At 39.3% G+C, this 16,550-nt stretch overlaps 1 protein-coding gene and 1 long non-coding RNA gene across 5 annotated transcripts in view; both read left to right on the top strand.

Annotated features, from left to right (window-relative positions):
• FHIT (fragile histidine triad diadenosine triphosphatase) overlaps positions 1 to 16,550 on the top strand; it is a 1,766,300-nt gene that overhangs the window by 1,131,724 nt on the left and 618,026 nt on the right. The gene's annotated exons all lie outside the window — the stretch shown is intronic.
• Positions 1 to 16,550, top strand: part of LOC126064400 (uncharacterized) — a 33,503-nt gene that overhangs the window by 3,055 nt on the left and 13,898 nt on the right. Inside the window, exon 2 of the long non-coding RNA XR_007514503.1 lies at positions 9,773 to 9,912. This is a non-coding gene — a long non-coding RNA (uncharacterized LOC126064400). The remainder of the gene's footprint in view (positions 1 to 9,772; positions 9,913 to 16,550) is intronic.

Below are 16,550 nucleotides of genomic sequence, written 5' to 3'. Positions count from 1 at the left end.
GAGGAAAGATTTATACACAGAAAAAAAAAAAATTAAAAAAAACAATCTTTGATGGTTATGAGGGAGGGGAGGGGTGCGGAGAGAAAATCTCTAACTAGATAGTAGACAAGTGTTAACTTTGGTGAAGGGAAAGACAACACACAATATAGGGAAAGTCAGCACAACTTGACCAAGGCAAAGTCATAGAAGCTTCCTAGACATATCCAAAGACCTTGAGGGACCAAGTTACTGGGGCTGAGTGTCATAGACCATGGTCTGAGGAGGCATCTAGATCAATTGGCATAACATAGTTCATAAAGAAAATATTCTACATCCTACTTTGATGAGTAGTGTTTGGGGTCTTAAAAACTGGTGAGTGGCCATCTAAGATACTTCTGTAGGTCCCATCCCATCCAGAGCAAAGAAGAATGAAAAAAAAAAAAAGACAAGGAAAATATTACTCCAAAGGACCAGTGGACCACATGAACAACAGCCTCCACCAGCCTGGCCTCAGAACAACTAGATGATACCTGGCTCCATCACCGACCACTCTGACAAGAATCACAATAGAGGGTGCTGGACAGACCTGGAGAAAAATGTAGATCAAAATTCAAATTCACACACACACACAAAAGGCCAGACTTATGGGTTTGACAGAGACTGAAGGAATGAATCCCAAGACTATGGCCCCCCGGACACCCTTTTACTTCAGCAATGAAGCCACTCCTGAAGTTCACCTTTCAACCTATAAAACAAATACAGAAAGATGTTTACCTGTGTTTTATTGACTATGCAATGGCATTCAACTGTGTAGATCCTGACAAATTATGGATAACATTGCTGAGTGGGAATTCCAGAACACTTAATAATGTTCATGCAGAACCTGTACATAGACCAAGAGGCAATCATTTAGACAGAACAAGGAGATACTGTGTGGTGTAAAATCAGGAAAGGTGTACCACAGGGTTGTATCCTTTTACCATACTTATTCAATCTGTATGCTGAGCAAATAATCCAAGAAGCTGGACTATGTGAAGAAGAAGGAGCCATCAGGATTGAATGAATACTCATTAATAACCTGGATATGCAAACGACACAACCTTGTTGCTGAAAGCAAAGAGGACCTGAAGTACTTACTGACGAAGATCAGAGTACAGCTTTCAGTATGAATTGCGCCTCAACATAAAGAAAACAAAGCTCCTCCCAAATGGACCAATAAGCAACACCATGATAAATGGAGAAAAGATTGAAGTTAACAAGGATTTCATTTTACTTGGATCCACAATCAATGCCCATGAAATCAGCAGTCTAGAAATCAAATGACTTATTGCACTGGGCAAATCTGCTTCAAAAGACCTCTTCAAAGTATTGGTGAAAAGTGAAGATGTCACTTTGAGGACTAAGGTACACAAGACCCAAGTCACGGTATTTTTAGTCACCTTATTTGCATGCGCAAGTTGGACAATGAATAAGGAAACCAAAGAATTGATGCCTTTGAATTATGGTATTGGCAAAGAAGTACAGCCAGGATACTCCTTGAAAGCTTGGATGGTGAGACTTTGTCACACATACTTTGGACATATTATCAGGAGGGACCAGTCCCTGGAAAAGCACATCATGCCTGGTAAAGTAGAGGGTCCGAGAAAAAGATGAAGACCCTCAGCAAGATGAATTGACACAGTGGCTGCAACGACGGGCTCAAACATAGCAAGGATTGTGAGAATGGTGCAGGACAAGGCAGTGTTTCATTCTGCTGTGCATGGGGCCATCATGAGTTGGAACTGACTCGATGGCATCTAACGACAACAATAAAACAAAGGTAACCCACGTGAAGAATGTGCTGCTTCTTATTTCAGTAATGTTTACGAGACCAAATGGGCAACAACTGCCCAAAAACAAAGACAAGAAGGCAGGAAGAGACAGGAAAACTGGATGAATGGACATGGGGGACCAGAATTAGAAAAGGAAAGAAAGAAAATGCTGACACAATGTGGGGATTGCAACCAATGTCACACAAAAAAATTTTGTATAAATTTTAGAATGAGAAACTAATTTGTGCTGTAAACTTCCGCCTAATGGACAATTAAAAAAAAAAGTTGGGAGACTGTTGGTGGTTGGCACACTCCTGAGTTGTGTGATAGGGTGATGGGATGGAACAAATGTGTTGATACAAGTTACTAAGCAAAGCGGAGAACTGCCAAAGTTGATTAGAAGTGGGAGGTGAGAGAGAAGAGGGAGCCAGAAGAGCCCAGTGGCTAAAGCTAAGCCAGTATTTAAATCCTGAATCTCTCTAGTTGTGTGACATCAATCAAGTTATTACACTTCTCCCAGTATTGTGAAAAATAAAGGTAGTATATGTTAAGTAAGCTTGTCCCATGTATTAAGTAAGCTTAGCCTATACTAAAAGTCAATAAATGTTAGTGTCTATTTTTATTCTTATTCTTCTACCTGCCTTTCCTCTTCTTTTGTTTTACTTTTTTTAAAATAATTTTTATTGTGCTTTAAGTGAAAGTTTACAAATCAAGTCAGTCTGTCACATATAAGCCTATATACACCTTACTACATACTCCCATTTACTCTCCCCCTAATGAGTCAGCCCGCTCCCTCCCTCCAGTCTCTCCTTTCCTGACTGTTTTGCCAGTTTCTAACCCTCTCTACCCTCTCATCTCCCCTCCAGACAGGAGATGCCAACACAGTCTCAAGTGTCCACCTGATACAAGTAGCTCACTCTTCATCAGCATCTCTCTCCAACCCATTGTCCAGTCCCTTCCATGTCTGATAAGTTGTCTTCTGGAATGGTTCCTATCCTGGGCCAACAGAAGGTTTGGGGACCATGACCGCTGGGATTCTTCTAGTCTCAGTCAGATCATTAAGTCTGGTCTTTTTATGAGAATTTGGGGTCTGCATCCCACTGTTCTCCTGCTCCCTCAGGGGTTCTCTGTTGTGCTCCCTATCAGGGCAGTCATTGGTTCTGGCCAGGCACCATCTAGTTCTTCTGGTCTCAGGGTGCTGTAAGTCTCTAGTTCTAGTTCCCTTTCTATCTCTCGGGCTCATAGTTATTGTGTGACCTTGGTGTTCTTCATTCTCCCTTGATCCAGGTGCGTTGAGACTAATTGATGCATCTAGATGGCCGCTTGTTAGCATTTAAGACCCCAGATGCAACACTTCAAAGTGGGATGCAGAATGTTTTCATAATAGAATTATTTTTCCTAATTGACTTAGAAGTCCTTTTAAGCCATAGTCCCCAAACCCCTTGCTCCGCTGACCTTCGAAGCATTCAGTTTATCCCAGAGACTTCTTTGCTTTTGGTCCAGTCCAGTTGAGCTGACCTTCCCTGTATTGAGTATTGTCCTTCCCTTCACCTAAAGTAGTTCTTATCTACTAACTAATCAGTAAATAATGCTCTCCCCACTCTCCCTCTCGTAACCACAAAAGTATGTGTTCTTCTCAGTTTATACTATTTCTCAAGCTCTTATAATAGTGGTCTTATACAATATTTGTCCTTTTGCCTCTGACTAATTTCACTCAGCATAATGCCCTCCAGGTTCCTCCATGTAATGAAATGTTTCACAGATTCCTCACTGTTCCTTATCGATGCGTAGTATTTCATTGTGTGAATATACCATAATTTATTTAACCATTCATCCATTGATGGACACCTTGGTTGCTTCCAGCTTTTTGCTATTGTAAACAGTGCTGCAATAAACATGGGTGTGCATACATCTGTTCGTGTAAAGGCTTTTATTTCTCTAGGGTATATTCCGAGGAATGGGACTTCTGGGTTGTATGGTAGTTCTATTTCTAACTTTTTAAGAAAACGCCAGATAGATTTCCAAAGTGGTTGTACCATTTGACATTCCCACCAGCAGTGTATAAGAGTTCCAATCTCTCCGCAGCCTCTCCAACATTTATTATTTTGTTTTTTGGATTAATGCCAGCCTTGTTGGAGTGAGATGGAATCTCATCGTAGTTTTAATTTGCATTTCTCTAATGGCTAATGATCGAGAGCATTTTCTCATGTATCTGTTAGCTGCCTGAATATCTTCTTTAGTGAAGTGCGTGTTCATATCCTTTGCCCACTTTTTGATTGGGTTGTTTGTCCTTTTGTGGTTGAGTTTTGACAGAATCATGTAGATTTTAGAGATCAGGCGCTGGTCGGAGATGTCATAGGTGAAAATTCTTTCCCAATCTGTAGGTGGTCTTTTTACTCTTTTGGTGAAGTCTTTAGATGAGCATAGGTGTTTGATTTTTAGGAGCTCCCAGTTATCTGGTTTCTGTTCGTCATTTTTGGTAATGTTTTGTATTCTGTTTATGCCTTGTATTAGGACTGCTAACATTGTCCCTATTTTTTCTTCCATGATCTTTATCGTTTTAGTCTTTATGTTTAGGTCTTTGATCCACTTGGAGTTAGTTTTTGTGCATGGTGTGAGGTATGGGTCCTGTTTCATTTTTTTGCAAATGGATATCCAGTTATGCCAGCACCATTTGTTAAAAAGATTATCTTTTCCCCAATTAACTGACACTGGGCCTTTGTCAAATATCAGCTGCTCATATGTGGATGAATTTATATCTGGGGTCTCAATTCTGTTCCATTGGTCTATGTGCCTGTTATTGTACCAGTACCAGGCTGTTTTGACTACTGCAGCTGTATAATATGTTCTAAAATCAGGTAGAGTGAGGCCTCCCACTTTCTTCTTCTTTTTCAGTAATGCTTTACTTATCCGGGGCTTCTTTCCCTTCCATATGAAGTTGGTGATTTGTTTCTCCATCACATTAAAAAATGTCATTGGAATTTGGATCGGAAGTGCATTGTATGTATAGATGGCTTTTGGTAGAACAGACATTTTTACTATGTTAAGTCTTCCTATCCATGAGCAAGGTATGTTTTTCTACTTAGGTAGCTCCCTTTTAGTTTCTTGCACTAGTACGTCATAGTTTTCTTTGTATAGTTCTTTTACATCTTTGGTAAGATTTATTCCTAAGTATTTTATTTTCTTGGGGGCTACTGTGAATGGTATTGATTTGGTGATTTCCTCTTCGATGTTCTTTTTGTTGATGTAGAGGAATCCAAGTGATTTTTGTATGTTTATCTTGTAACCTGAGACTCTGCCAAACTCTTCTATTAGTTTCAGTAGTTTTCTGGAGGATTCCTTAGGGTTTTCTGTGTATAAGATCCTGTCATCTGCAAATAGAGATAATTTTACTTCTTCCTTGCCAATCCGGATGCCCTTTATTTCTTTGTCTAGCCTAACTGCTCTGACTGGGCCCTCTAGCACAATGTTGAATAAGAGTGGTGATAAAGGGCATCCTTGTCTGGTTCCCGTTCTCAAGGGAAATGCTTTCAGGCTCTCTCCATCTAGAATGATGTTGAGTGTTGGCTTTGTATAGATGCCCTTTATTATGTTGAGGAATTTTCCTTCAATTCCTATCTTCCTGAGAGTTTTTATCATCAGTGGGTGTTGAACTTTGTCAAATGCCTTTTCTGGATCAATTGATAAGATCATGTGGTTTTTGTCTTGTTTATATGGTGGATTACATTAATGATTTTTCTAATATTAAACCAACTTGCATATCTGGTATAAATCCCACTTGGTCGTGATGGATTATTTTTTTTGATATGTTGTTGAATTCTATTGGCTAGAATTTTGTTGAGGATTTTTGCATCTATGTTCATGAGGGATATAGGTCTGTAATTTTCTTTTTTTGTGGTGTCTTTACCTGGTTTTGGTATCAGAGATATGGTGGCTTCATAGAATGAGTTAGGTAGTATTCCATCATTTTCTATGCTTTGAAGTACCTTTAGTAGTAGTGGTGTTAACTCTTCTCTGAAAGTTTGGTAGAACTCTACAGTGAAGCCGTCCAAGCCAGGGCTTTTTTTTTGTTGGGAGTTTTTTGATTACCTTTTCAATCTCTTTTTTTGTTATGGGTCTATTTAGTTGTTCTACTTCTGATTGTATTAGTTTAGGTAGGTAGTGTATTTCTAGGGATTCATCCATTTCTTCTATGTTTGCAAATTTGTTAGAGTACAATTTTTCGTAGTAATCTGAAATGATTCTTTTAATTTCAGTTGGGTCTTTGTGATGTGGCCCATCTCGTTTCTTATTCGGGTTATTTGTTTCCTTTCCTGTATTTCTTTAGTCAGTCTGGCCAATGGTTTATCAATTTTTTTAATTTTTTCAAAGAACCGGCTTTGGGCTTTGTTAATTCTTTCAATTGTTTTTCTGTTCTCTAATTCATTTAGCTCAGCTCTAATTTTTATTGTTTGTTTTTGCTGTTTTGGATTCTGCAAAGGTTTGTTTTATGACCTAATATGTGATCTATTCTAGAGAATGTTCCATGTGCACTAGAAAAAAAAGTATACTTTGCAGCTGTTGGGTGGAGTGTTCTGTATAAGTCTATGAGGTCAAGTTGGTTGATGTAGCAATTAGGTCTTCCGTGTCTCTGTTGAGGCTTCTTACTGGAAGTCCTATCCTTCTCTGAAAGTGGTGTGTTGAAGTCTCCTACTATAATTGTGGAGATGTCTATCTCACTTTTCAGTTCTGTTAAAGTTTGTTTTATGTATCTTGCAGCCCTGTCATTGGTTGCATAAACATTTAATATGGTTGTATCTTCCTGGTCTATTGTCCCTTTAATCATTATGTAGTATCCATCTTTATCCTTTGTGGTGGATTTAACTTTAAAGTCTATTTTTTCAGAAACTAATATTGCTACTCCTGCTCTTTTTTGCTTGTTGTTTGCTTGATATATTTTTTTCCGTCCTTTGAGTTTTAGTTTGTTTGTGTCTCTTAAGTCTAAGGTGTGTCTCTTGTAGGCAGCATATAGATGGATCGTGTTTCTTTATCCAATTTGAGACTCTCTGTCTCTTTATTGGTGCATTTAGTCCATTTACATTCAGCGTAATTACAGATAAGTATGTGTTTAGGGCTGTCATTTTGATGCCTTTGTGTGTGTGTTGTTGACAATTTCATTTTTCCACTTACTTTTTTGTGCTGAGACGTTTTTCTTTGTAAATTGTGTGTTCCTCATTTTCATAGTAGTTGAATTTATGTTTGCTGAGTCGTTATGTTTTTCTTGGTTTTTATTTTGAGTTATGGAATTGTTGGACCTCTTTGTGGTTACCTTAATATTTACCCCTATTTTTCTAAGTAAAAACCTAGCTTGTATTGTCTTATATAGCCTTGTTCTCCTCTCCATATGACAGTTCTATGCCTCCTGTAATTAGTCCCTCTTTTTGATTATTGTGATCTTTTACATATTGACTTCAGTGATTCTGTGTTTTGAGCATTTTTTCTTTTTTAAAAAAATTAATCTTAATTTGTTTTTGTGATTTTCCTATTTGAGTTGTTATCAGAATGTTCTGTTCTGTGACCTTGTGTTGTGTTGGTATCTGATATTACTGATTTTCTGACCAATTTCCTTTAGTATTTCTTGTAGCTTTGGTTTGGTTTTTGCAAATCTCTAAGCTTGTGCTCATCTGTAAATGTTTTAATTTTACCTTCATATTTGAGAGAGAGTTTTGCTGGATATATGATCCTTGGCTGGCAGTTTTTCTCCTTCAGTGCTCTATATATGTCATCCTATTGCCTTCTTGACTGCATGGTTTCTGCTGAGTAGTCTGAACTTATTCTTATTGATTCTCCTTTGTAGGAGGCCTTTCTTTTATCCCTGGGTGCTTTTAGAATTTTCTCTTTATCTTTGGTTTTGGTGAGTTTGATGATAATATGTCTTGCTGATTTTCTTTTTGGATCAATCTTATATGGGGTTCGATGAGCATCTTGGATAGATATCCTTTCGTCTTTCATGATGTCAGGGACGTTTTCTGCCAACAGATCTTCAACTATTCTCTCTATATTTTCTATTATCCCTCCCCGTTCTGGAACTCCAATCACACGCAATTTATTCTTCTTGATAGAGTCCCACATGATTCTTACGGTTTCTTCATGTTTTTTTAATTCTTTCATCTGATTTTTTTTTCATCTACATTTATATTGGTGTCAATTGCCTTATCCTCCCCCTCCCCCACTCTGCATTCCAATTGTTCGATTCTGCTCCTCTGACTTCCTATTGAGTTGCCTAATTCTGTAATTTTACTGTTAATCTTTTGGATTTCTGAATGCTGTCTCTCTATGGATTCTTGGAGCTTATTAATTTTTCCACTATGTTCTTGAATAATCTTTTTGATTTCTTCAACTGCTTTATCAGTGTGTTCCTTGGCTTTTTCTGTAGATTGCCTTATTTCATTTCTGAGGTCATCCCTGATGTCTTGAAGCATTCTGTAAATTAGTTTTTTATATTCTGCATCTGGCAATTCCAGGATTGTATTTTCTTTGGGAAGGATTTTGATTCTTTAATTTGGGGAGTTGTAGAAGCAATCATGGTCTGCTTCTTTATGTGGTTTGATATCGACTGCTGTCTCCGAGCCATCTATAAGATATTGTAACGGTTTATTTTATATTAGCTCACTGAGTCTTATCTTGTTTTGTTTTTTTTTTCAATATACGTAGATGGGCTACTAGATTGCACTGTCTTGATTGTTGTAGCCTTGAATCACTTCTGTCCTATTACTGGCTGATTTGGGCTGTTACCAGATATATAAGCCTAAGAGCCTAGTCAGTATTCTTGAGTAGAATCTGATTTTCGGTCACCAAGTGTGTGGTGTAGACTGTCACCTATTCACTTAGAGGGTAGTGGTGATAGTTGTGTGCTCCAGATTCTAGTAGCAACAGGGGGTCACACTCCAGTGGGGGCAGGATGCTGACAGCCTTCCCCCAAGTGCCAGTGAGGTAGGTGTGTCTCTATTCCTAAAGCACTTTGGTGGGTGGGCTCTGCAGCTGTACCTTGGGCACCCAATGCATGTACCTCTACAGATTGGTAGGTGTCACTACCCTCAGACCCCTATGGCAGGAGGCTAGGTGGTTTGGGCGGAGCTTCAGCCCTCAGTTCCCCATTGTGTGTCAGTGAGGGCTCTTTTTAATAGGTAGAGATATCAGACCTGGGAAACTTGTCATTCCAGTAATCCGCTAAAACGATTACAGTCAGATCCCTATCAGAATTGCCTTTGCATTATAATAGCCACCTTGTTCCCTGTAGGGATGAAAGCCCAAGACTCTGGATCTCATATGCTTGGCTGGAGCTGGTTCTGTATTTTTAGTCCAATTTCAGGAAGTCAGGGAAGGATTTTTGATCCCTGGGTTTTTTGTAGCTGCTTCTGTCAGGGCAGAAGAATGGGTTAGGAAAAGACCAAAAAAAAAAAAAAAAAAAAACCACAGAGCACTTCAGTCTCTGGCCCAGCAAATTCCAATGTTAATGAAGCCGCCTGGGAAGGGGAGGGGAGGGATCAAATAGATAGGAAAGGGTAAGCACCCAGGAATATAGACAAAGTTACTTATCTTGCTTGGTGATGACTGCTGTATCTGAGATTCCCGAGGGGCGTGCAGCCTGTTTGCATTGGCTGGGTCGAGATTGCCCCTGAGGGTCAGGCCCACGTCCTGTGCTTGTACAGTCTCGGAAGCCGTGGTCAGTTCCTCTGCTCCCAGTCCAATGCCCAGCGCCAAGGTTCCCTGGTTGGGACGCTGCACTCCAGGCTCCAAAAGCAGTTGCTGCCTCCCGGTGACTTCTCCTCCTGTCAGCTGCATTGCTGCGCTACCTCTGTGCACTGGCTGGGCTTCCCCCGAGGTCACTTCTGGGGGCTAGGGCTGCGTCCCGTGTTTGCGCCATCTCAGGATGCCATGCTCAGCTCCCCTGTGCCCAGTTTTACTGACTGTTTTACTTTTTATTTATTGTTTGATTCCAGGTTAGCTGGGAATCTGAGTTTTAATATATTGACTTGGAGGTCATCCGAAATTGATGCCTCAACACATGACTAAGGCCAAAGAATGAGTGACATCATTGCCTGAGGAAAAGGGCCTGAGGGAAGAAGATTCTGTTTAATTGGTAAGAGGAAGTGAGTCCAAAATACGCCCGGTGTGTGGTGCTCCTTACCCTTTATTATTAAGCCACATAGAAGGAGTTAGAAGGAAGCTGATGTAGGAACAGTCAGAGAGATAGGAAGTTAACCTGACAAGTAATACTGTGGAGGCCAAGTGGAGAAGGTGAAAGAAGGAAGGGGGAATTTAGAGAGGGTGGGGAAATTTGGAGAGTTTGGTGTTGATGATGGGAGACAACGTGGAGGCATGCGATACCCAGTGCTGCAGAGAGAGTTGTTTCTATGTGGTTCTGTGTTTAAACCCTGGAAAATCCCTTTGCCCTAGGTAGGTAATACAGAAATGTATTCCCATATCTCATTAAACCCATCTAACGTGAGATAGAGTTGTTTACACCTCAGTAAGGAAAACAATACATCATATCTATTAAATGCATTAACTTCATGGAAAAGTTAGGTAGGAGGAGAATTCTCCTGACACTTCATTCTTAACCTAAATCATAAGGAAAAGCTATTATAATTCTGCCATCTGTTACAGTTTTTAAAGGCATTTTGGTAAACTTAATGCTAATGCAAAATACGTGCCTTGGCACTAATTAACCAAAAAATCTGTTTCATTCTTCTCAGATAATGAAAAAATATGTCAAGGACATGATTTCTTTAAAAAAAAAATCTAATTTATGGCACTCAGCTAAACCTTTAAGCCACCCTTGTGATGTGTTCATGAACACAGTCATAAGAATAACAAAAACGTCACATCAGATATTCCCCTTAGGAAAATTCCCAGGCTACAAGCTTTAGACATTTACATTTGTAATTTAGATTCCTAGTTCCACTTAAATATAACTGTCCTGTCTGGCTAATATAAGGTATTTGTATTGATTTTGGGGAAAGGAGGGGCTTGGAGTGGAGGGAGGGCTGATGAACGTGGGGAGTATCTATAAGGCCAGTATTGATTTCATGTCCAAGTCCAAATACCACAGTACTCCTCTAGAAGCCTAATTAATTGAAATACATGCTATTTGAGTATCTGTATATTAAATATTGTTGGACCAATGACTTTTCAAACCCCTTTAGTTGTATTTTGTTTTAGAAATAGGATGGATCCTGTTTGATTTTATTTTTGCTAATATTCTAGGTGTTTTGAACTCACCTAACTGATTTTCCTGTCACCATTCTATTGTATTGGCCCTACCTTTGGTATGTTGTTGTTATCAGGTGCTATAGAGTCGGTGCCAACTCATAGTGGGCCTACTTAGAACACAATGAGATGCTGTCTGGTTCTGTGCCATCCTCACAATCATTGCTATGTTTGAGCCCATTGTTGCAGCTATTATGTCAATCCATCTCATTGAGGGTCGTCTTTTTCACTGACCCTCTACTTTACTAAGGATGATATCCTCCTCCACGGACTGGTCCCTACTGATAACATGTTCAAGCTACGTGAGACCAAGACACACAATCCTTGTTTTTAAGGAGTATTCTGGCTGTACTTCTGTCAAAACAGATTTGTTCTTTCTTCTGGCAGCCCACGGTTTTTTAAAAGAAAAAAAAATTTTTTTTGCATAGCTCACTTACAATTTACAATTTTCCTAGGTTCATGCATACTTCATACTTCCTACATTCCAATTACTAATGGATGTTTGCAGCTATTTCTTCTCATTTTAAGTCATGTCACATCAGCAAATGAATGTCCCGAAATCTTTATGTTATCCACGTCATTAAGTTGACTCTATTTTGAGGAGGGAGCTCTTCCCCAGTCGTACTTTGAGAGCCTTCCAGCCTGAGGAGCTCATCTTCCAGTACTACATCAGACAGTGTTTTGCTGCTATTCATAAGGTTTTCACTGACCAGTTTTTTCAGAAGTATATCACCAGCTCCTTCTTCCCGGTCTGTCTTAGTTTGGAAGCTTCACTGAAATGTGTCCACCATGGGTGACCGTCTTGGTATTTAAAATACTGGTAACATATCTTCTAGCATCACAGCAACATGTAAGCCACCACATTATGACTAACTGATAGATGAGTGGTGGGCCTTTCGTATACTACCTCCAAATTAACATGAAGAATTATCATTTTTATTTGGTCACAAGACCTCTTGAAAATCTTCAGTGATTCCTCACTTTCTATTGGATAAAATCTAAAGTCCTTAGCATCTTCCACCTGCTTTCCAGTCACATTCACCAGTATCCACTGTGCTAAAATCTTCAATCTTCGGAAGTTATTTTGCTCAAGATACTGAATGTACCTCACACCAGGTGTGGTCTCATTCTGTTGTGCAAGGGTGAAATGCCTTTTCATCCTTGTCTTCTGGAACAGCCAAACCATCCTGCCATAGAAGCAGTTAGGCACATGGTAATAATAGCAACAATGTGTATGTGTGTGTGTAAAGAGAGGGGGAAAGCAGGCATGGCAGAGTGTTAAAAACCCATGATGTCTATACTAGTATTCATTGTACTACTCTTACAACTTACTATGGATTTGAACTCTTTGGGAAGACAACAGTTGCAAAGAAGCAGTTGAGGTCAGATCAGTCACTCACAAGTGAAGTGTGGCCAGTGTGGGGATAGTCATCAATCAAATATATTTAATTATTGGTGATATTTTTAGGCCCCCTCTGCTCTCTGGAGAAAGATATCAAGTTTAGTCCTGGTCTTTCTTTCATCAGTTCTGCCATCAATGCTCCTTTGCAAAATATACCTTGAAGAAGCGCGTAGTGGTTGGTAATCAGGTAGATTTGCTGTTGTTGTTGTTGTTATGTGCTGTTGTGTCATCACCAAGGCTCCTTTTTTTATAATACATGTTCTTAATTCATTTCATGTGGCTGTCCTTTAGATTTTTGAGGATATTATTTTAAAGTTTTATGGTGACTGCTGTAGTAGTTGATTTACTGTGTTACATATACACCACAATAAATCCATTACCCTTGAGTCGATTCCAGCTCACAGTAACCCTACAGGGTAGAGTAGAACTGCCCCATAGGGTTTCCAAGGAGCAGTTGGTGGATCGAACTGCCGTCCTTTTGGTTAGCAGCCCAGCTCTTAACCATTGTGCCACCAGGGCTCCAAGGTAGATTTAGATCTATATTGATTCTCAGGATGAAACTGTGACTTCCTTCCTTCCTTGTTTCTACACTTAAAAATCACATACTGAATATTGGACCATAGACTTTTGCATAGAGATCCAAAGATGAGCATCACAGTCTCAGTCCTGGGGAGCTCACAGTATTGAAGAAGATAAATGAGAAGATCAATGATTGCAAAACAGAGAGAAAGGGGTGATGGTTCCAGTATATTCTGCTCTTACAATATGTTTTTCCCACACTATCTGCAATTTTGACTGTACAGATATTTGATATCACATCCTTAGCACCATATGTTTATAGATTGTTGCCAACTGATTACCGCACTGAATTGATGTTGTTGTTATTACGTACCGTTGAATCAGTTCCTACTCATAGCTGCCCTATAGAACAGAGTAGAACTGCCCCATAGAGTTTCCAAGCAGTAACTGGTACATTCAAACTGCTGACCTTTTAGTTAGCAGCCAAGCTCTTCACCACTGCACCACCAGGGCTCCATTTTTCATCTCATTTTACATCATTTCAAATTGTCTATCAAAATAGTTGTTCTTAAGTGGAAATAGGCCAGAATACTTCTGGTCCATGTACTATCTTCTTTTTTACAATATTTATTCAGAAAATCGTAGCATATCTTCTTTGACATTAATTGATAATATACTTATGATAGCTGTCATTGTAAGCAAAGTTTGTATTAATTATGATGAACCTTTTTTCAGGATTGTTGTTGTTGTTAGGTGCCATCTAGTGGGTTCCAAGTCCTAGTGACCTTATATACAACAGAAGGAAACACTGCCTTGTCCTGCACCATCCTCACAATTGTCACTATGTTTGAGCCCACTGTTGCAGCTACTGAGTCAATCCATCTCATTGAGGATCTTCCTCTTTTTCGCTGGCCCTCTACTTTACCAAATGTGATGTCTTTCTCCAGAGTCTGATCCCTCTTGATAACATGTCCAAAGAATGTGAGACATAGTCTCTCCATCCTTGCTTCCAAGAAGCAGTCTGGCTGTACTTCTTCCAAGACAAATTTGTTTTTTGTAAATAGATTGTTTTTTAGAATAGGTATTTTAATTTGCTTTTTTTAAATTCAGTGTAGAATGAAAATAAAAATTATTTTTTATTTTATTTTATTTTTTACTTAAAATATAAGTAATTATAAATACTTCAACAATTTGTGCTCCTTTGGTGGTATATTAGACTAGAATCTCCATGAGGAGGCAGTATGTTTCTTTTATTCAATTATTTCTTGAGTGACTGCCATTTCCAAGGTGCAGTGCTAGCTGCTGGGATAAAGATGTCTACCACAGTTCAGTCCCTACCCTAGGGAGCTTCAGAACCTTACCAAATACGGGCTTTTAACACTGAAGGAATCCTTATGAATCAACTCTTCTCCAGCCAGCAGCAAAATGAAATCGAAGTACCTTTTAAACACGTTTTTTTTTAATCCCTGAGATAAAGCATTGCCATCGCTCTATTTGTGCAATGTTTCCTACCGTCCGATTCATCTTTGCATGACAGCAAGTGTCTAACACAGCAGCTTAATGTAGCTGCTGCAAAATATTTTTAAGTATATACGTAAATGTGCTTGCATGCAGATATTGTCATACAGCTGATGTGGAAATACCTTGCACATGTTTGGCATTGATGAAATGAAAGTTTTCTTTCTGTAGTTGGTCAGTTATCTTTGGAACACACCTTCCAAAGTTAGAATTTTTACTTTTCTGGGAGTGTGTTGGAATGCCTTTATAAACTCTGAAATACTATCACCTGCCCCGTATTATTATGGGGTACAGAGGCAGATTTTGTCCACAGGAAGGAGCCATGACTGTCACTTACTGCCGTGTTTGTCATGTCTTGTACATCACTGGCACACAGTAAATGCTGTGGACTGAAGGAGTAACAAGGTTTTGATATATAAGTAAACTTCTGCAGGTAGAAATGGGAAGGAGAGAAAGAGAATGCCATGTAGGAGAAATGGCATGAGCAAGGGTGCAGAGGCTGGACAAGGATGAGGACCGTTGAAGGACTCTAACTAAAAACACCTGTATTTGATCAAAAATGGTTTTAGAGACACATGCAACATAGATTTTATCTTTTTATGCATTCAGAAGCTGGAATAACTACCCTCACATTCATGTTTCAATACTCAAAGTATAATTTGGAAGGCAAGCTTTGGAATTGGAGAAATGGGGTTTCAATCTTGTTTCTTTCCTTCATGGGCTGGATGATCATAGGCCAGACAACTAACTTGTACTCTTGTTTTCATTTTCTTCAAATACTTTTTTCTCAACGTGGTTACACACCTGGATAAAGTAAGTCCTCACTTAAGGGTGGTTGATTAGATTAGGTACCATCATAATCATCACTCTTCACGTAATAGCTCTATAGAGAGGGCCAAGACATTCCAACACATCGACACAGCCTGCTATGGCTTCTCTTAGGGATATAGAATAGTTAAGTGCTATTGACCTAAAGTTTAAAGGCCTCTGGTTGTTTTTTATGGATCTGATGTACTTCTTTGCCAGAAGTAAATGCAGTGGGAATAGCTTAATCCAATGAGAGCTATCTTTTCTCTTCATTGCGTAAAACTCAAAAGGTCTGTCTTCATAAATCCTGTATCAGTGAGGGATATGTAAAACCCACAGGCAAGTAATAGGGTCTGTTTGCACATTTCCCAGGAACTGCTTACAAACTCGACCTCTTGGGTAAGGAAAGCAGAACAATCACAACGTCAGTTCTTACTTTTTGTTTTTGTTTTAATCACCCACTCAGACAATTGAATAATTTTCTGGGAGGCTCTGGGCTTGGGGGGCTTAAAGAATCTTGTTGAAGCAACTCCTTTAGAGGTTTCTGTACACATCAGCATTTATCACTCAGCAGGCACCAAAACCTAGTCTCAGCATCAGCTGGAAACTGAGTAGCCTTTTTTTTTTTCCTCTAAAGGAAGGTACCCTGTAGTAGTGGGTAATTGCCAACCCTGAAGAAGAAAATTATAATAAAAATGAAAAGAAGAAAATTACTTAATTACAACATATTTACTCCTGAAATCCCCAAGATGAATGGGAAAATTTAGCAGAGCTCTTAAATGTCACTGTAATTTAGCCCCATGCCCCAGAAATTCTAAATTGTAATTGACCCTAATTATATACATACCCACTGGTGAGAAAGCTCTGTTTTTTAGGAGGGTTTACTGCTGCTGAACTTGGCTAACAAGTCACTCATGACTTCAACACACACTTTGTACTTTTGTCAGAGCGGGATCTTAGGAGCCAACTTTCCTCACCATTCAGCAGCTAATGATACAATGACACCCTTGGACCGTCAGTAGATGAGGTAAAAAATGAGCTTTGTTAGTCATTCCTCAGACTATTTTCATCTTACCTGTTAGTACGTTAAGATAATTTCTCTTGCAATCAACAACAACAACAAATACTTGATCTGTTGTGGTATTGTTAGCTGCCATGAAGTCGACCCCAACTCATGGCAACCCCACGCAGGAAAGATCCACTGTGATTTGTAGAGTTTCCATTAGTTGGTTTTCAGACCCATCTCATCGGGCCTTTCTCCC

The sequence above is a fragment of the Elephas maximus genome, chromosome 20 (genome assembly GCF_024166365.1).
Source record: "Elephas maximus indicus isolate mEleMax1 chromosome 20, mEleMax1 primary haplotype, whole genome shotgun sequence".
Classification (NCBI taxonomy): domain Eukaryota; kingdom Metazoa; phylum Chordata; class Mammalia; order Proboscidea; family Elephantidae; genus Elephas; species Elephas maximus.
The sequence above is the reverse complement of the archived record's forward strand: the minus strand, read 5'-3'. Positions and strand labels throughout refer to the sequence as shown.